Below are 21,566 nucleotides of genomic sequence, written 5' to 3' on the forward strand. Positions count from 1 at the left end.
GTCTTCATAAAACCGTTCAACTTCAGTTTCTTCAGCATTACTGGTTGGGGCATAGACTTGGATGACTGTGATATTGAATGGTTTGCCTTGGAGACGAACAGAGATCATTCTGTCATTTTTGAGATTACAAATGGCTGTGAAAAGAAGACAGGCAAAAAGCAAGGGAGAAAAGGAAAGATATAGGCATCTAAATGCAGAGTTCCAAAGAATAGCAAGAAGAGATAAGAAAGCTTTCGGAGATCAATGAAAAGAAATAGAGGAAAACAACAGATTGGGAACAACTAGAGATCTCTTCAAGAAAATTAGAGATATCAAGGGAACATTTCATGCAAAGATGGGCTCGATAAAGAACAAAAATGATATGGACCTAACAGAAGCAGAAGATATGAAGAAGAGGTGGCAAGAATACATGGAAGAACTGTACAAAAAAGATCTTCATGACCCAGATAATCATGATGATGTGATCACTAATCTAGAGCCAGACATCTTGGAAAGTGAAGTCAAGTGGGCCTTAGAAAGCATTACTACAAACAAAGCTAGTGGAGGTGATGGATTCCAGTGGAGCTGTTTCAAATCCTGAAAGATGATGCTGTGAAAGTGTTGCACTCAATATGCCAGCAAATTTGGAAAACTCAGCAGTGGCCACAGGACTGGAAAAGGTCAGTTTTCATTCCAATCCCAAACAAAGGCAATGCCAAAGAGTGCTCAAACTACCGCACAATTGCACTCATCTCACCTGCTAGTAAAGTAATGCTCAAAAGTCTCCAAGCCAGGCTTCAGCAATACGTGAACCATGAACTCCCTGATGTTCAAGCTGGTTTTAGAAAAGGCAGAGGAACCAGAGATCAAATTGCCAACATCCGCTGGATCACGAAAAAAGCAAGAGAGTTCCAGAAAAACATCTATTTCTGCTTTATTGACTATGCCAAAGCCTTTGACTGTGTGGATCACAATAAACTGTGGACAATTCTGAAAGAGATGGAAATACCAGACCACCTAACCTGCCTCTTGAGGAATCTGTATGTAGGTCAGGAAGCAACAGTTAGAACTGGACATGGAACAACAGACTTATTCCAAATGGGAAAAGGAGTACGTCAAGGCTGTATATCGTCACCCTGCTTATTTAACTTCTATGCAGAGTACATCATGAGAAACGCTGGACTGGAAGAAACACAAGATGGAATCAGGATTGCTGGGAGAAATATCAATAACCTCAGATATGCAGATGACCCTTATGGCAGAAAGTGAAGAAGAACTAAAAGCCTCTTGATGAAAGTGAAAGAGGAGAGTGAAAAAGTTGGCTTAAAGCTCAACATTCAGAAAACGAAGATCATGGCATCTGGTCCCATCACTTCATGGGAAATAGATGGGGAAACAGTGGAAACAGTGTCAGATTTTTTTTTGCGGGGGGGCTCCAAAATCACTACAGATGGTGACTGCAGCCATGTGATTAAAAGACACTTACTCCTTGGAAGAAGAGTTATGACCAACCTAGACAGTATATTCAAAAGCAGAGACATTACTTTACCGACTAAGGTCCGTCTAGTCAAGGCTATGGTTTTTCCTGTGGTCATGTATGGATGTGAGAGTTGGGCCGTGAAGAAGGCTGAGCACTGAAGAATTGATGCATTTGAACTGTGGTGTTGGAGAAGACTCTTGAGGGTCCCTTGGACTGCAAGGAGATCCAACCAGTCCATTCTGAAGGAGATCAAGCCTGGAATTTCTTTGGAAGGAATAATGCTAAAGCTGAAGCTCCAGTACTTTAGACACCTCATGCGAAGAATTGGCTCATTGCAAAAGACTCTGATGCTGGGAGAGATTGTGGGCAGGAGCAGAAGGGGACGACCGAGGATGAGATGGCTGGATGGCATCACGGAGTCAATGGACGTGAATCTGAGTGAACTGTGGGAGTTGGTGATGGACAGGGAGGCGTGGCGTGCCGCGATTCATAGGATCGCAAAGAGTCGGACATGACTGAGCGACTGAACTGAACTAAACTGAAGATAGAATATTAAAAAGCAGAGATACTACTTTGCCAACAAACGTCCATCTAGACAAGGCTATGGTTTTTCCAGTGATCATGTATGGATGTGAGAGTTGGACTGGGAAGAAAGCTGAGTGCCAAAGAATTGATGCTTTTGAACTGTGGTGTTGGAGAAGACTCTTGAGAGTCTTTGGACTGCAAGGAGATCCAACCAGTCCATTCTAATGGAGATCAGTCCTGGGTGTTCACTAGAAGAACTGATGCTGTAGCTGAAACTCCAATGCTTTGGCCACCTCATGTGAAAAGTTAACTCATTGGGAAGACTCTGATGCTTGGAGGGATTGGGTGCAGGAGGAGAAGGGGACGACAGAGGATGAGATGGCTGGATGGCATCACTGACTCAATGGCCACGAGTCTGAGTGAACTCCGAGAGTTAATGATGACAGGGAGGCCTGGCATGCTGTGATTCATGGGGTCGCAAAGAGTCAGACACGACTGAGCAACTGAACTGAACTGAAAAAATAGAACATAGAGATGAGGAACATAAGGTCTGTAGTCAGATTGTTTGGGTATACATTCCATAGCAGTTATTTGAATCTAGTTATTCATCGTCTCTGTGGTGTAATTTCCTCACCAGTAATAGAAAGAAAGATATAGTAGAATCTATACCTCTTAGTGTTATGAGAACCAAATGGCTGGATGAACATGAAATTCTTCAAGAGCTTTAGCTACAAAGTATAGTCTATGGGGTGGCAAAAGAGTTGTAGAGGACTTAGCAACTACACAATATTATCTGTTTATTAACTAGTATAATAACCATCTTCATAATTCAAAAACATTAGCATTTTATAATTTAAGTATTTGAGAATTTCTATCCAAGATTGAAATCTTGGTTTAATCATTTGCCAGCTATGCTTCTTTGAGAAAGTTACTATATTTAACTTTTAGTTTCACTTTTCTCATTTGTTATATGTGGGGAGGGTAATAATGACTTGGTCATGCTGACAACTTTACCTTTTGTTTTTTCCATTCACTTTCCTTTAAAACAAAACAAATTGTCTCCATAAAACTAGAACTTTGTCCTCCCTAATAGACTCAGCATCCAGTGGAATTTGTGCCTGCCTTATCAAATCAGACAAATATATCAGATTTCTTCCCAACCTCAGAATCAAGATGAGATGGCCCTAGAAGAGAATGACAAATATTTTGAAAAAACTTTCTTGCATTTTTAGTAGGACAAACGAAGTTAAGTATTTAGTTGCAGTAAGATCATTCCTGTTTTATAAGTAATAGCTTTGAGCTATCATATAATTCACTCTTTTAATGTGTAATTTTATGGCTTTTGGTATGCTGAGTTGTACAACTACCAACATTTTCAAATTTAAGGACATGTTCATCACTTCAAAAAGAAACCCAATGCTTATTATCAGTCAGAAGTCATTCCATCTTTTTCATTCCAGTCCTTGGCAATCACTAACCTACCTTTTGTTTCTGGATTTGCCTATTCTGGATATTTCATATAAATGGAATCATACAATATGTCCTCTTGGACTGGCCCTTTTTGCTTGGCATAGTTTCTCAAGGTTAGAGCATGTTGGTGCTTGTATCAACATTGTTCCTTTTTATTGCCAAATAGTATTCCATTGTATGGATAAAACACATTTTATTCACTCATTGGTTGATGGAGATTTGCTTTGTTTGTAGCTCATGACTACTATGAATAATGCTGCTATGCACATCTGTATACAGTTTTAGGGAGCAGATATATATTTTCAGATATCTTGGGTATATGCTTAGAAGTATTATTATTGTGTCATAGTATAACTATATATAACATTTTTAGTAACTGTGATGGTCTTTCCCAATATGCCTATAGTATTTTCTAATTCCACAAGCAATGTGTGACGATTCCAACAGCTGTCAGTCTTTTAGTCATCCCAGTGGGTCTCAAGTAGTATCTTAATGTGATTTCAGATCATTTATATAGGACTGAAGTTATAAAATAAAATTTGGCATGGGGTTTGTCATATAATATTGTAACTATAGTGCAGAATGAGAAAACAAAAGAATTAAAACTCTTGTTAACCACTTGCCATGGATACATTGCCCTTTTAATGAATGATCAAGAATATATTCAGTTCCATGAAAACATACTTTTAAAATTTGGAAACTAGAGAAAGTTCTGAAGTAGTACTATTTTTTTCACTTTAAAAATTCTAAAGAAACCTATAGTCTTTTTGAGTAAAACAAGTTTTTCAATATATTTTAAAGTATGGATTTTTCAGTAGAATTCATAATTTTGCATTAGAGGCAGCTTCAAAACAGATAAAAATCATCCCAGTGCACCCGTGGTGGATTCATGTAGATGTATGGCAAAATCAATACATTATTGTAAAGTAAAATAAAGTAAAAAAAAAAAAGATAAAAGTATATCTGAGTAAGCTTTAAGTTACCACCTCTTAAGTACACTTTATGGTATATAGAATTTTATTTATTCTTATTTGTATTATTTTACTATGATTGCTATAACATTATCAAAATTGATGGCTTGAAATGCATTCCTTTATGGTTCTATAGCTTAGAGTTTGCAATCAGTTTCACTGGGTGGAAATCCAGGTGTCATAGGGCTACATCCCTTCTATAGTCTCTAGAGGAGAATATCTTCTTTGCTTCATCTAGCATCTGGTGGTTGCCAGCATTCCTTGCTTGTGGTCCCATCACCATAATCCCTGCTTCTGTGGTTACATATAACTTTCTACATGACTGTAGATCCAAATAGATAAACTATTTTGTAGCCAGAGATATAAATATCATACTTTAAACTTAATTTAAGTGTAGCGATAAATCATTTCATATTTCTGTTACCAGCTTTTCTTAGTTTCAACAAACCTACTAGATCTAATGTGAATTACTGTTTATGAAAGTTTATTATGAGACCTTTGTGGAAAAGTGGGACTAACTTATAGTAATTAGGATACTTTTCCAAGAAATTGGATACATATTACTGTGTACCAAATATTATAGTCAGTGCTGATGTCAAGATCACTAGTGAATTAAGAGTCAAATGGAGAAACAGACATGGAAACAGGGATACAGACTGTGATGTAACAAAGAACATCTGGATAAAGCTGAAAGAAGGTCATACAAGATTAACAGTGGTGTCAGGTCTGACGCACTGGAGGCAAGCGACAAATATCTAATAGGTGAATGAACGAACAACTCATAAAATGATTTTCTGAATTTTTTTAAAAACTGAGTATGATTTTACTTTACTAATCAATTAAAGATAGAATTTATAGGAAAATGGAAAACTCTGGCAGGATCACATTTTGTTGACTGAAAAAAAAGGAGATATATTTCTATCAGTGAAATTGTTTGATATAATCAGGACACATTAAGATCCTTAAAAACTATTCAGAGCCCAAAAGAGCTTTTATTTTTGTGGGTTAAAGTTTTTAATATTTAATCTATTAGAAATTCAAGCTAAGAACTCTAAAAGATATTTATTCATTTTAAACAAAAATAAACTCATTGCTTTTCTCTTTCTGACTTACTTCACTCTGTGTAATAGGCTATTGTATATCAACAGGTATATATGGAATCTAGAAAAATTCCACTAACGAACCTATTGGTGGGACAATAATAGAGACACAGACACAGAGAACAGACTTGTGGACATAGCAGGGGAAGGAAGGGATGGGACAAATTGAGACAGAAAAATTGAAACATATACATTACCATATGTAAAGTAGATAGCCAGTGGGAATTTGCAGCAGGGAGCTCAACATAGTGCTCTGTGACAACCTAGAGTGGGATGGAGTGGGAAGTGGAAGGGAGGTTGAAGAGGTAGGGAATACATGTATACTTATCACTGATCCACATTGTATGACAGAAACCATCAACACTGTAAAGCAATTATGTTTAATTAAAAATAAATTTAAAACAAAAATAAACCCATTGAATATTAGAATATTTTTATAGAAAAGGATATCTTCCAATACAAAATGTTATTATGAAGACTAAATCCCTTTAACATATGATATAAGATAGTTGAATTCTCATACCTGCTTCTGTAACTAATCTGCTAAGGTTTTGTTCTTGTTAAAGCATATAAAGAAAATCCATGTAGCTATTAAGTTGAAAAACACTATCATTTCAAACAATTGTGCAAATCTTTGATAGTATGATAAAATGTGCAGATATTAGTTTGTTCAAGATTAGCTGCCAGGTTAATGACTAGTTCAGTCTACAGATTAAACAGCTTGCACCCATGCTTTTCCTCCAGACAGCCCTTATCTTTGCTACTCAGAAGTGCTTCATTGTGTCCTTCCCATTTTATTACACAAAATATTTATAGGGTGAGATTTAATAAAATAAATTTTTAGTACTCCAAAACCCTTAGTTCAGTTCAGTCACTCGGTCATGTCTGACTCTTTGTGACCCCATGAACTGCAGCACGCCAGGCCTCCCTATCCATCACCAACTCCCAGAGTCCACCCAAACCCATGTCCATTAAGTCAGTGATGCATCCATCCATCTCATCCTCTGTTGTGCCCTTCTCCTCCTGCCCTCAATCTTTCCCAGCATCAGGGTCTTTTCCATAAGTCAGCTCTTCACATGAGGTGGCAAAAGCATTGGAATTTCAGCTTCAGCATCAGTCCTTCCAGTGAACACCAAGACTGATCTCCTTTAGGATGGACTGGTTGGATCTCTTTGCAGTCCAAGGGACTCTCAAGAGTCTTCTCCAACACCACAGTTCAAAAGCATCAATTCTTCTACACTCAGCTTTCTTTATAGTCCAACTCACATCCATACATGACCACTGGAAAAACCATAGCCTTGACTAGATGGACCTTTGTTGGCAAAGTAATGTCTCTGCTTTTAAATATGCTGTCTAGGTTGGTTATAAATTTCCTTCCAAGCAGTAAGTGTCTTATAATTTCATGGCTGCAATCATCATCTGCAGTGATTTTGGAGCCCCCAAAAATAAAATCTGACACTGTTTCCCTATCTATTTGTCATGAAGTGATGGGACAGGATGCCATGATCTTAGTTCCTGAATGTTGAGCTTCAAGCCAACTTTTTCACTCTCCACTTTCACTTTCATCAAGAGGCTTTTTAGTTCCTCTTCACTTTTGCCATAAGGGTGGTGTCATCTGCATATGTGAGGTTATTGATATTTCTCCCAGCAATCCTGATTCCAGCTTGTGCTTCTTCCAGCCCAGCGTTTCTCATGATGTACTCTGCATATAAGTTAAATAAGCAGGGTGACAATATACAGCCTTGATGTACTCTTTTTCCAATTTGGAGCCAGTCTGTTGTTCCATGGCCAATTCTAACTGTTGCTTCCTGACCTGCATATAGGTTTCTCAAGAGGCAGGACAGGTGGTCTGGTATTCCCATCTCTTTGAGAATTTTCCACAGTTTGTGGTGATCTCCACAGTCAAACGCTTTTGTATAGGCAATACAGCAGAAATAGATGTTTTTTTGGAACTCTCTTGCTTTTTTGATGATCCAGCAGATGTTGGTAATTTGATCTTTGCTTCCTCTGCCTTTTCTAAAACCAGCTTGAACATCTGGAAGTTCATGGTTCATGTATTGCTGAAGCCTGACTTGGAAAATTTTGAGCATTACTTTACTAGCATGTGAGATGAGTGCAATTGTGCAGTAGTTTGAGCATTCTTTGGCATTGCCTTTCTTTGGGATTGGAATGAAAACTGACCTTTTCCAGTCTTGTGGCCACTGCTGGGTTTTCCAAATTTGCTGGCATATTGAGTGCAGCACTTTCACAGCATCATCTCTCAGGATTTGAAATAGCTCAAGTGGAATTCCATCACCCCCACTAGCTTTGTTTGTAGTGATGCTTCCTAAGGCCCACTTGATTTCACATTCCTGGATGTCTGGATCACATGGACTACAGCCTTGTCTAACTCAGTGAAACTAAGCCATGCTCTGTGGGGCTACCCAAGACAGACAGGTCATGCTGGAGATGTCTGACAGAATGTGGTCCACTGGAGAAGGGAATGGCAAACCACTTAAGTATTCTTGCCTCGAGAACCCCATGAATGGTATGGAAAGGCAAAATCCTTAAGTGGACTGATTTTTTTTTTTTCCCCCATGAGTGTGTGGCAATGAATACAGTGATTCTAACTATGGTTTGGGGCTATTGAAATGGTCTTGCAGGTTCCTCAGAATTACTTAGACAACTACGGGATTACTACATGAACTATTAATTATCAAATTCTAGAAATATCATTTCCAATGTAAAAAGTATCCATGTGGTTACTTTGTCAAAAGAATAGCAAATGACTGTGTTTTCTCATTTCCAAAAATTGATGTTACCAAAGTAAACTTTTACTCAGAGAAGAGACCTCAGATACAACCCATTGCAAGCAGTGAATGTGTTCAACATACTAATGAATAAATACTTCAGTTCTGATGAGATGGATGAAACTGGAGCCAATTATACAGAGTGAAGTAAGCCAGAAAGAAAAACACCAATACAGTATACTAACACATATATATGGAATTTAGGAAGATGGCAATGATGACCCTGTATGCAAGTCAGGAAAAAAGACACAGATGTGTATAACGGACCTTTGGACTCAGAGGGAGAGGGAGAGGGTGGGATGATTTGGGAGAATGGGAATTCTAACATGTATACTATCATGTAAGAATTGAATCGCCAGTCCATGTCTGACATAGGGTGCAGCATGCTTGGGGCTGGTGCATGGGGATGACCCAGAGAGATGTTGTGGGGAGGGAGGTGGGAGGGGGGGTCATGTTTGGGAACGCATGTAAGAATTAAAGATTTTAAAATTAAAAAAATAAAAAATAAATGCATTCAACAAAAATTACAATTGAAAAATGAGCTGCTAGAAAGATAAACTTGAGCAAGCTCCAGGAGACAGGGAAGAGAGGTGTGCTGCAGTCCGTGGGGTCACAAAGAGTTGGATGCAACTTAGCAACTGAAGATCAAGAGAAGAAAATTGACAAAATTATGAAATGATATTGAAATATAAACAGAAGAGAGAGTTTAGTAAATATTTAGAAGATTTTAAAAGTATATCTAGTAGTTTATTAGGTTTAGGGCTAACTAATAACGGTTTATTATTATTATTATTATTACAACACAACGATCTTTATTCTTTCTTTGGGTAACTTGCTGAAAAATACTGAAATATTACTAGCTGTGCTGAAAAAATTTTTAATCAAAATATTTGAAACTGAAGGAAATATAAGAAATGAGTAATCAAAGAAATGTGTTCAATGAATAGAAAAGCTCATTTTGAGGAATCCCTGTATCTAAGGCATAATTTGAAATCTCATCTCTCAATCTATTCATTCCCAACTTAGCCTATAACTGTGTAAGGGCTCTCTTTGAATCTGAACATTTAGCTGTCAGTACTATTTCACTTTTTTAGGGAAGTTTTGAGAAGAAAATATCTTCAAAAGTTAGTGTTTTGCTTGGGAGAAATTTAAATATATGGAGCACAGAATTGAACACTTAGAGGAGGAATAAATTAGAATATTTCTCAGCTCTTTATTATAAGATTGTTTCAGTACTTAGAAATGTATAAGTGAATATTAAAATGTAAATTATAAAACTAGGTTTAAATCTTATTGTAAATGATTTATGACCACTTACGATTTAAAATGCCTATTCCTTTCTCAAATTAATTTAATAAAAATAATTCAAAGCTGATAGATTAAGAATCTGCAACTTGATATAAAGAATGAGAAAATTACCTACAACTAAAAGTCAAAATTAGAGATCATATTGTATTTTATAACTCCTGAGATCCAGATCTATGTGCAAACTATTAAATAAGAAGTGCTTCTATTTGATTAGAGCTCAATGGGCTCTCTTAATTGAATTTACCTGCTCTGAGTTATCATTAGATTTTTATATATCCTCCTTCAGTTTCTATAAGGAACACATATTTACAATGGCTGGGCATTTTAATAATTTAAATTCAAGTATAAGGCAAATATTAAATGTTACTAAGATTTAGGATGGTAATACAAACCATATTAAATTCCCAATGTAATATCCTTAATAATAGCTCAAATACCAAAAATGTTACTAAATTAATATCTTCCAGTAAAGAAGAAAACACTATTATTTTTATGAAACCAGTCCCATAAACAAGATCAGTTGACATGATTACAAATATAACAAATGTGAACTTATTAAGGTGAGTTTTAAACTTTTTGGTGGCAGGAGAGTACTCTAGAATTGTATACCAGAAGACAGGGTTGATTGTTAAATGTACCACTTGAATATTTTCTACTGTATTTCACATTTCTGTGTAAATGTTCCCAGTTAAATTGGTTTTTTACCACAAATGATTCTTTAAAATTGCATTTTTACTATTATAAATCATCTCTTATAATGTGAAGACACCAAAAACAGCATGATATTTCTTTTCCATGTGATATAAATTGAATCTTTTGTGTGTTGAGGACCCACCAAAATTGAAAATTGCTCTTTTCCAAGTCAACAGTAAAATTTAGCCTCACAAATATCTCTGTGAAAAACATGCCCCAGTGTTCTTCTCAGAGGGCACTGAAGCAGAGGCTTAGTTATACTTTAACCAAGTCAGTAACATGTAAAGTATGCGGTCACAAAGGGTAGCTCATCAGTAAAATCTGATTCAAAAACCTTCTACATAATTCTCTGCACCACAGCAATTTGTAGGTTATTGGTAAGAACACTCAAGGTGACTTTCTCTGAAGAGCTTTCTCAGAACATGAGAAGTGGCATGAGTCTCAGAAGAGTGTTCCAGCCTGAGGTATTTAATCTGTTAAAGCACTACAGAAAAGGCAGATACAAATATCCCATTGTGGCAGTTGCTTTTTCACTCCTCTCTCTGTGACTAAAATGTCATGTTATGTCCTATTCTCTGACTCTCAGGCATAATTGTTAGATAATCTATAGTCATATAAAAGTGCGTTCTGTACCCAGCAGGAACTTAATAATAACATATTGTTGAGACTAGTTTAAAGTGCCATAATCTTTAATATTAAGAATCCTAAAATTAAGGACCAGATTTCTTTGTATTCTAAATTGCCATTGTTGACGATACCTGTCATCCACGGAGAGCTTAAAAGATAGCAGACACTTTGATAGGTTTTTCAAATAGAAATTTCCTTATCTATACTTAGCATTGGAGAAGGAAATGGCAACCCACTCCAGTATTCTTGCCTGGAAAATCCCATGGACAGAGAAGCCCGGTAGGCTACAGTCCATGGGGTCGCAAAGAATCGGACATGACTGAGCCACTTCACTTCATTTCATACTTAGCATAGAGAATGCTGGAAGTAAAATTATGATTACCTTCTTAAATAAAACACCTGAAATTTAAGCATAAACTACATGTACAAGTTCTATAGCTAATAAAATATTCTAATACCTGAGAATTTACTCTGAACTGGTATATTCTATAATGGATCAATATGAATTCAATTCTTAGGCTCCATCATGAAGTGAGAAAGGCAAGGATACAATATAAATGCGATAATTCAACTATATGTTGTAGCGTTAAGTTACAATAATCATGTATTCGAGAATCAATAAAGCTACAGTTATGGACTGAGATTAAATAGAAAATACTTATTTTATATGAGGCATATTACTTACTGAGAATACATTACTAAGCAAAGTAGGAAGGATCTTGGCATTCATGAAATTTACTATCCAGACACGTTCTCAATATAGCATAGGTTGAGATAGAATTTAAAAACATGGTATCTATAGATCAGTGGAAAATGCAAGTGTCTACATTCTCTAGTTTCATTTCCTGGAACCATGTACATTTGTATGCATGGCTGTTATTGTCACTAACTGCTCAAGTTTCAGTGAATTCCCTGGGACTGCAAGGCCCAATTTATATATCCTGAGGACCAATTTATTCTTCACTCTGCAACCACCTATCTTCAGGGCATTTTCCTGATAATATTTATCTACAACAAAAATGAAATTGAAGGTCAATCAACAAAGTTGTCTTCTTTTTTGACAGTTCTGGTGAAATGCTGATGGGAAAGAGAATTTAAAATATTGCTTGAAAAAGAGTTTGAGGATTAACATTTTCCTTTTAAGAGATTGTATTTAACCATGTTATCCTCATTTCTCTTGCCACTATTAAAGTATTGGATAAAGTAGGGGAGGGAGGGTTGCATTCTCTATCCAAGAAAAAGGATAATGTGGTTCTATTCTGTGATAATAAAAAGATCAAATGAAAAGTCAGTTGAGTTCAGTTGTTCAGTCATGTCCTTCTCTTTGCAACCCCATGAACTGAATGCAGCACGCCAGGCTTCCCTGTCCATCACTAACTTCCGGAGTTTACCCAAATTCATGTCCTTTGAGTCGATGATGCCATCCAACCATCTCATCCTCTGTCCTCCCCTTCTCCTCCCACCTTCAATCTTTCCAGCATCATGGTCTTTTCAAATGAGTCTGTTCTTTGCATCAGGTGGCCAAAGTATTGGAGATTAGGATCTAATTTTTAGTTGTATAAGCTACTATTAATAAGGGAGACTGTCAACTAGTATACCTAGACCAATCTCGAATTACTAGACAACATTGGGTACTGTGCTCTCTCGACAAAATACTCATCACAGAGAGTATTTAGAAGGTACCTAGCAAACTGAGGGGAAGAAAAACAACTCACATTTCCTTGAAAGATTAAATTTATGGTCATGACATAAAAAGTGAAAGAAATACAAAATTGGACACAGGTGCCACAGATTCTATGTCTTTTCACTGATGGTATCATACTGGGATGGGTAGTGCTTAGCACTGTGTTGGCGATAAGTGTAGTTTATACACCTCCCTGTATTTAACTCACAATTTCCTCTGTAATAGCTATAATTTTGAGTACGTTGAGTGCTATTCAAGTGACAAGGGGATCATGAGTGGAAGTATGCACTTTCCTAAAATGATGCAAAGGTTTTTTGTTTTTTTTTTCCTCCTAACCTTTACAGTTTTCAAGTACTTAGGAGCATGCAATGTTTATAAACTTACTGAAATAAATTAAATACTTTAATTGCTCCTAAAAACACTCCTAATTTGAAGCCTCAACCTTGCCTGTCACATGTTCTTCCTATCACAGTCTCCTCAGCAACAATACAAATTTCTGTAAGGTGTTAAGTATCAGACTATGATGTCATTTTGGAAAAAGAATCTGAAGCCAATAATGTCTAAAATTTTTCCTACCAAACATCATGGGAACATTCAGAGGGAATAAAAATGAACACTTGATTTCAAGAATCTTTTAAGTGGAAGGATACTGTTCTCTTTAGATTTCTAAGGAAGCAATATACTTCTCAGCAGATATTCCTTTAGTATCAGCAATAATTTGGCATTTCTATAGTTATTCAGCTTTTAACATATGCAAACTGCTGTGTGCACATTTAATTCTACTAAAAGTTAACACTACTCAAATTATAGATAAAGGACACTCAGCTACTAGAAGGCATTTCTTGATTTCTCCCTCTCATATACTACAATCAATCCATCAGATGTTCTCTATTCTACCTCCAAATGATATACGTAATTCATCCACTTTTCTCCACTCTCCACACTGCCTTTGTCTAAGCCAGCATTATACCTCCGTATCTGGGTGACTCCTAAGTCACTGCCATCTTTTCATTCTTGCCCTGTTCCTACCCAGTTATCAGTAAGAAGGATGACAAAGAAGATCACATTATGCACACCACTTAAAGCCTTTAATTTTCACCTTTGTATCTACAACAAATGCAAATTATTTCCATAACCTATAAATCTCTAAATGCTATTGTTCTAGTTCTTCTTACAAAACTATCATATCATGCCCCAGTCCTCCAATACATTATATTCTTGAATAACAGTCATCTGATATGACTTAGAACAAATGATCTATCCTAAATAAGGTATATTTTCTTGTTGCTCAAGAACTTTGTTTTTCTACTGGTGTGACATTTCTTCTCATCTTTTATGTATAAGTTTAATTGCAGTTTCTCAGAAATCTTATTTAGGAATAAAACTATGTCTTATATTCTGGTATAAAATAATCTTATCTAAAATAATATCTTCTTGGTATTTATTTTTTTGCCGGGGGGGGTTATTTTATTTATTTTTTTACAACACTGTATTGGTTTTGCCATACATTGACATGAATCCGCCACGGGTGTACATGAATTCCCAATCCTGAACCCCCCTCCCTCCACCCTCCCCATATCATCTCTCTGGGTCATCGTATTTAAAATGCTCTTATTTGTCTGTGTCCTTTGTTAGAATCAATAGCTCCTTGAAAGCATGTCTGTTGCAAAACTGTGTCTGGCAAAGTACGCAACATGGTAGGCAATAAGCTTGTTAATAAATGAACAAGTTAACCAAATACATATAGCCTCTAAATACCTTGACCTATTTTTCTTAAACTTTAAGATGTTTTTCCTAATGTGGACCATTTTTTCAGTGTTTATCAGATTTGTTACAATATTACTTCTGTTTTATGTTTGTTTTGTTGTTGTTGTTGTTGTTTGTTTGTTTGTTTTTTGCCACAAGGCATGTGGGATCTCAGCTCCCCAACCAGGGATTGAACTCACAGTCCCTTGCACTGGAAGGGTAAGTGTTAACTACCGGACCACTAGGGAAGTCCCCCTTTTGATTTGAGAGAATGACATTCTAACATGTATACTATCATTTGAATTGAATCGCCAGTCTATGTCTGACGCAGGATGCAGCATGCTTGGGGCTGGTTCATGGGATGACCCAGAAAGATGTTATGGGGAGGAGGTGGGAGGGGGTTCATGTTTGGGAATGCATGTAAGAATTAAAGATTTTAAAATTTAAAAATAAAAAAAAAAAAATAAAAAAATAAAAATAAAATAAACAAACAGACTCACAGAAAAAAAAAAAAAACAAATGGAAAATGATAATCAACATGCTAAAGAACACTAACAAAATTTCAAAAATATTATCTTATGATTTCGTTAAATATTCTAAGAAAGACTGCAAGAATAATAATAATGACGAGAGTTCAGGTAATCTACATGTTACTACTTTGATTCTAAAAGTCAAAAAGGCAAAATTTTATTTTTTTTTACAATGTCCTTTTTCAAATTTAAATTTATCTGTTTTAATTAGAGGCTAATTAAAATATCGTATTGGTTTTTGCCATACATTAACATGAATCTGCCACGGGTGTACACGTGTTCCCCATTCTAAACCTCCCTGCCACTTCCCTTCCCATACCATTCCTCTGGGTCATCCCAGTGCACCAGCCCCAAGCATCCTGTATCCCACATGGAACCTGGACTGGGGATTCATTTTTATATGACTTTATACATGTTGCAATGTTATTCTCCCAAATCATCCCACCCTCTCCCTCTCCCACAGAGTCCAAAAGACTGTTCTATACATCTGTGTCTCTTGCTGTCTCACATAAAGGGTTATCATTACCATCGTTCTAAATTCCATATATGTGTTAGTATACTGTATTGGTGTTTTTCTTTCTGGCTTACTTCACTCTGTATAATCAGCTCCAGTTTCATCCACCTCATTAGAACTGATTCAAATGTATTCTTTTTAATGGCTGAGTAAACCAGACCACTTGATCTGACTCTTGAGAAACGTATATGCAGGTCAGGAAGCAACAGTTAGAATTGGAAATGAAACAACAGACTGGTTCCAAATTAGGAAAGGAGTACGTCAAGGCTGTATATTGTCGCCCTGCTTATTTAACTTATATGCAGACTACATCATGAGAAACGCCGGGCTGGAAGAAGCACAAGCTGGAATCAAGGTTGCCAGGAGAAATACCAATAACCTCAGATATGCAGATGACACCACCCTTATGGCAGAAAGTGAAGAGGAACTAAAAAGCCTCTTGATGAAAGTGAAAGTGGAGAGTGAAAAATTTGGCTTAAAGCTCAACATTCAGAAAACGAAGAACATGGCATCTGGTCCCATCACTTCATGGGAAATAGATGGGGAAACAGTGGAAACAGTGTCAGACTATTTTGGGGGGCTCCAAAATCACTGCAGATGGTGACTGCAGCCATGAAATTAAAAGACGCTTACTCCTTGGAAGAAAAGTTATGACCAACCTAGATAGCATATTGAAAAGCAGAGACATTACTTTGACAACAAAGGTCCGTCTAGTCAAGGCTCTGGTTTTTCCAGTAGTCATGTATCGATGTGAGAGTTGGACTGTGAAGAAAGCTGAGCACCGAAGAACTGATGCTTTTAAACTGTGGCATTGGAGAAGATTCTTGAGAGTCACTTAGACTGCAAGGAGATCCAACCAGTCCATTCTGAAGGAGATCAGCCCTGGGATTACTTTGGAAGGAATGATGCTAAAGCTGAAACTCCAGTACTTTGGCCACCTCATGTGAAGAGTTGACTCATTGGAAAAGACTCTAATGCTGGGAGGCATTGGGGGCAGGAGGAGAAGGGGACGACCGAGTTTGAGATGGCTGGATGGCATCATCGACTCGATGGACGTGAGTCTGAGTGAACTCCGGGGGATGGTGATGGACAGGGAGGCTTGGCGTGCTGTGATTCATGGGGTTGCAAAGAGTTGGACACGACCAAGCAACTGAACTGAACTGAACTGAATACTCTTTTGTGTGTATGTACCACAGCTTTCTTATCCATTCATCTGCTGATGGACATCTAGGTTGTTTCCATGTCCTGGCTATTGTAAACAGTGCTGAGGTGAACATTGGGGTACATGGGTCTCTCAGTTCTGGTTTCCTCAGTGTGTATGCCCAGAATTGGGATTGCTGGGTCATAAGGCAGTTCTATTTCCAGTTTTTTAAGGAATCTCCATACTGTTCTCCATAGTGGCTGTACTAGTTTGCATTCCTACCAACAGTGTAAGAGGGTTCCTTTTTCTCCACACCCTCTCTAGCATTTATTGCTTATAGACTTTTGGATAGCAGCCATTCTGACTGGCGTGAAATGGCACCTCATTGTGGTTTTGATTTGCATTTCTCTGATAATGAGTGATGGTGAGCCTCTTTTCATGTGTTTGTTAGCCATCTGTATGTCTTCTCTGGAGAAATGTCTATTTACTTCTTTGGCCCATTTTTTGATTGAGTCATTTATTTTTCTGGAATTGAGCTGCAAGTGTTGCTTGAATATTTTTGAGATTAGTTGTTTGTCAGTTGCTTCATTTGCTATTATTTTCTCCCATTCTAAAGGCTGTCTTTTCACATTGCTTATTGTTTCTTTTGTTGTGCAAAAGCTTTTAATTTTAATTAGGTCTCATTTGTTTATTTTTGCTTTTATTTTCAATATTCTGGGAGGTCGGTCATAGAGGATCCTGCTGTGATTTATGTTGGAGAATGTTTTGCCTATGTTCTCCTCTAAGAGTTTTATAATTTCTGGTCTTACATTTAGATTTTTAATCCATTTTGAGTTTATTTTTGTGTATGGTGTTAAAAAGTGTTCTAGTTTCATTCTTTTAAAAGTGGTTGACCAGAAGGCAAAAAGGCAAAATTTTAAATTAATGTTAGAAAAATATTGTCATCATTCACATCTTACTTTTTTCATCTGTAAGGTCCTTAAAAGGTTTCATTTATTTCCCAAAGTCCTAGTGTTGGTCAATTGTAGAATCAGCTCTCAAACTTAGGTAGTCTAATATTAGAGTTTCCAATCTTGCTGTTTTTAACAAAAGTGAATGCCTTCATTTTGGCTACAATTGTGCTTCTTTTATGAATGGTTATAATTTGCTTTAAAGGTCTTTTGATCATTTAAAAGGTAATAAACCTTAATGATATACATAGATACTTATTTCATAAAATATGAATTTATTTTATATTTATTCACTATATTTCTGTTTAGTCAAATTCTTTGACCCAGTTTCCTGTACTGTAGGCATATTCTTCACCATCTGAGCCACCAAGGAAGCCTCTTAGTCAACTTCTTCACTCATTAACAGTCTAAAAACAAACCATTAAATATCTTGCCATATATATATATATATATATATATATATACACTCAAATATAAATTTTAAAATATTTATTCCATATCATATCATACTCTAAATATTCAATTTACATTAATAATTCCAAAATTATAGAAGAGAATAAACAATTTCTGTATTTTACTGTAAATTTTTTTTTGTAGCAGTTTTATATGTTACATGATATGTTTTCATGAATATGGAAAATATACCCAAAGGACTGATTTCAACAAACCTTGTAAAATGTTTAAGCACTGATTTTAAAGTTACCTTTATAAAACAATGTGATATACATTCATATGCATGATACATCTTATAATTTTATTTTTTGGAAGAGGCTTCTAAAAGAATGTTTCATAATTTGAATCTATGGTTCACAACTGAAAATCTCACCATAAAATTATATATTCAGTACAGTTCACTTGTTCAGTACTGTCTAAATCTTTGCAACCCCATGGGCTGCAGCATGACAGGCCTCCCTGTCCATCACCAACTCCCAGAATTTACTCAAGCTCATGTCCATTGAGTCGGTGATGCCTTTCAACCATCTCATCTTCTGTCATCTCCCTCTCCTCTCACCTTAAATATTTCCAAGTATCATGGTCTTTTCAAAAGAGTCAGTTTTTTGCATCAGGTGGCCAAAGTATTAGAGTTTCAGCTTCAACATCAGTCCTTCCAATGAATGTTCAGGACTGACTTCCTTTAGAATGAACTGGTTGGAACTCAAGCAGTACAAGGGACTCTAAAGAGTCTTCCCCAACACCACAGTTCAAAAGCATCAATTCACTAGTGCTCATCTTTCTTTATGGACCAGCCATACATGACTACTGGAAAAACCATAACCTTGACTAGACAAACCTTTGAAAGCAAAGTAATGTCTCTGCTTTTTAATACGCTGTCTAGGTTGGTTATAATGTTCCTTCCAAGAAGTAAGTGTGTTTTAATTTCATGGCTGCAATCACCATCTGCATTGATTTGGAGCCACAAAAGATAAAGTCTGGCACTGTTTCCAATGTTTCCCCATCTATTTGCCATGAAGTGAAGAATTGATGCTTTTTGTTGTGGTGTTGGGGAAGACTCTTGAGGGTCCCTTGGACTGCAAGGAGATCCAACCAATCCATTCTGAAGAAGATCAGTCCTGGGTGTTCTTTGGAAGGAATGATGCTAAAGCTGAAACTCCAGTACTTTGGCCACCTCATGCAAAGAGTTGACTCATTGGGAAAGACTCTGATGCTGGGAGGCATTGGGGGCAGGAGGAGAAGGGGATGAACGAGGATGAGATGGCTGGATGGCATCACGGACTCGATGGATGTGAGTCTGAGTGAACTCCAGGGGATGGTGATGGACAGGGAGGCCTGGTGTGCTGCGATTCATGGGGTCGCAAAGAGTTGGACACGACTGAGCGACTGAATGGAATTGAACTGATGGGACCAGATGCCATGATCTTAGTGTTCTAAATGTTGAGCTTTAAGCCAACTTTTTCACTCTCCTCTTTCACTTTCATCAAGAGGCTCTTTAGTTCCTTTTCACTTTCTGCCATAAGGGTGGTGTCATCTGCTTAGTGAAAGTGAAGTCGTGCAGTCATGTCTGACTCTTTGCAATCCCATGGACTGTAGCCTACCAGGCTCCTCAGTCCATGGGATTTTCCAGGCAAGAACACTGGAGTGGGTTGCCATTTCCTTCTCCAGGGGATCTTCCCGGCCCAGGGATCGAACCCGGGTCTCTTGCATTATAGGCAGACATTTTACCCTCTGAGCTACCAGGGAAACCTGAGCTTCCTGAGCTTCTGCATATCTGAGCTTATTGATATTTCTCCCAGCAATCTTGATTCCAGCTTGTGCTTCATCCAGCCTAGTGTTTCTCATGATGTATTCTGTGTATAAGTTAAAATAGCAAGGTGACAATATACAGCCTTGACATACACCTTTTCTATTTGGAACCAGTCTGTAGTTCCATGTCCAGTTCTAACTGATGCTTCCTGACCTGAATACAGATTTCTCAAAGGCAGTTCAGGTGGTCTGTTATTCCCATCTCTTTCAGAATTTTCCACAGTTTATTGTGATCCACACAGTCAAATCTTTGGCATAGTCAATGCTGCTGCTGTTAAGTCGCTTCAGTTGTGTCCAACTGTGTGCAACCCCATAGATGGAAGCCCACCAGACTCCCCTGTCCCTGGGATTCTCCAGTCAAGAACACTGGAGTGGGTTGCCATTTCATTGTCAATAAGGCAGAAGTAAATGTTTTCTGGAACCCTCTTGCTTTTTTGATGATCCAGCAGATGTTGGCCATTTGATCTCTGGTTCCTCTGCCTTTTCTAAAACCAGCTTGAACATCTGGAAGTTAACTGTTCATGTATTGCTGAAGCCTGGTTTGGAGAATTTAAGCATTACTTTAGTAGAGTATGAGATGAGTGCAATTGTGGAAAAGTTTGAGCATTCTTTAGCATTGCCTTTCTTAAGGATTGAAATGAAAATTGACATTTTCAAGGCCCATGGCCACATCCAAGTTTTCCAAATTTGCTGGCATATTGAGCACAGCACTTGCACAGCGACATCTTTTAGGATTTGAAATAGGTCAACTGGAATTCCATTACCTCCACTAGCTTTGTTCGTAGTGATGCTTCCTAAGGCCCACTTGACTTTACATTCCAGGATGTTTGGCTCTAGGTGAGTGATTACACCATTATGATTATCTAGGTCATGAAGATATTTTTTTTTTTTTTGTAAATTTCTTCTGTGTATTCCTGCCACCTCTTCTTAATATCTTCCACTTCTCTTAGGTCCATAATATTTCTGTCCTTTATTGAGCCCATCTTTGCATGAAGTATTCCCTTCGTGTCTCTAATTTTCTTGAAGAGATCTCTAGTCTTTCCCATTCTATGGTTTTCCCTTATTTCTTTGCATTGATCACTGAGGAAGGCTATTCTTGGAACTCTGCATTCAAATGGGTATACCGTTCCTTTTATCCTTTGTTTTTCACTTTTCTTTTCATAGCTATTTGTAAGTCCTCCTCAGACAGCTCTTTTGCTTTTTTCCATCTTTTTCTTGGGGATGGTCTTGATCCCTGTCTCCTATACAATGTAACGAACCTCCATGCATAGTTCATTAGGCATTCTGTCTATCATATATATTCCCTTAAATGTATTTCAACGTGGGATAGCTCCTCTAGGCCCTCCTGTGCCTGTGAGAACAGCGGTGGTAAGGAGATACCCCTCGTCCAAAGTAAGGAGCAGTGGCTGTGCTTTGCTGGAGCAGCTGTGAAGAGATACACCACGCCAAAGTAAGACAAACCCAAGTAAGATGGTAGGTGTTGCAAAGGGCATCAGAGGGCAGACACAATGAAACCATACTCACTCACAGAAAACTAGTCAATCTAATCAAACTAGGACCACAGCCTTGTCTAACTCAATGAAATCAAGCCATGCCTGTGGGCAACCCAAGACGGGTGGGTCATGGTGGAGAGGTCGGACAGAATACGATCCACTGGAGAAGGGAATGGCAAGCCACTTCAGTATTTTTGCCTTGAGAACCCCATGAACAGTAGGAAAAGGCAAAATGATAAGATATCAAAAGAGGAACTCCCCAGGTCATTAGGTGCCCAATATGCTACTGGAGATCAGTGGAGAA

This window comes from Ovis aries, chromosome 6 (genome assembly GCF_016772045.2).
Source record: "Ovis aries strain OAR_USU_Benz2616 breed Rambouillet chromosome 6, ARS-UI_Ramb_v3.0, whole genome shotgun sequence".
Classification (NCBI taxonomy): domain Eukaryota; kingdom Metazoa; phylum Chordata; class Mammalia; order Artiodactyla; family Bovidae; genus Ovis; species Ovis aries.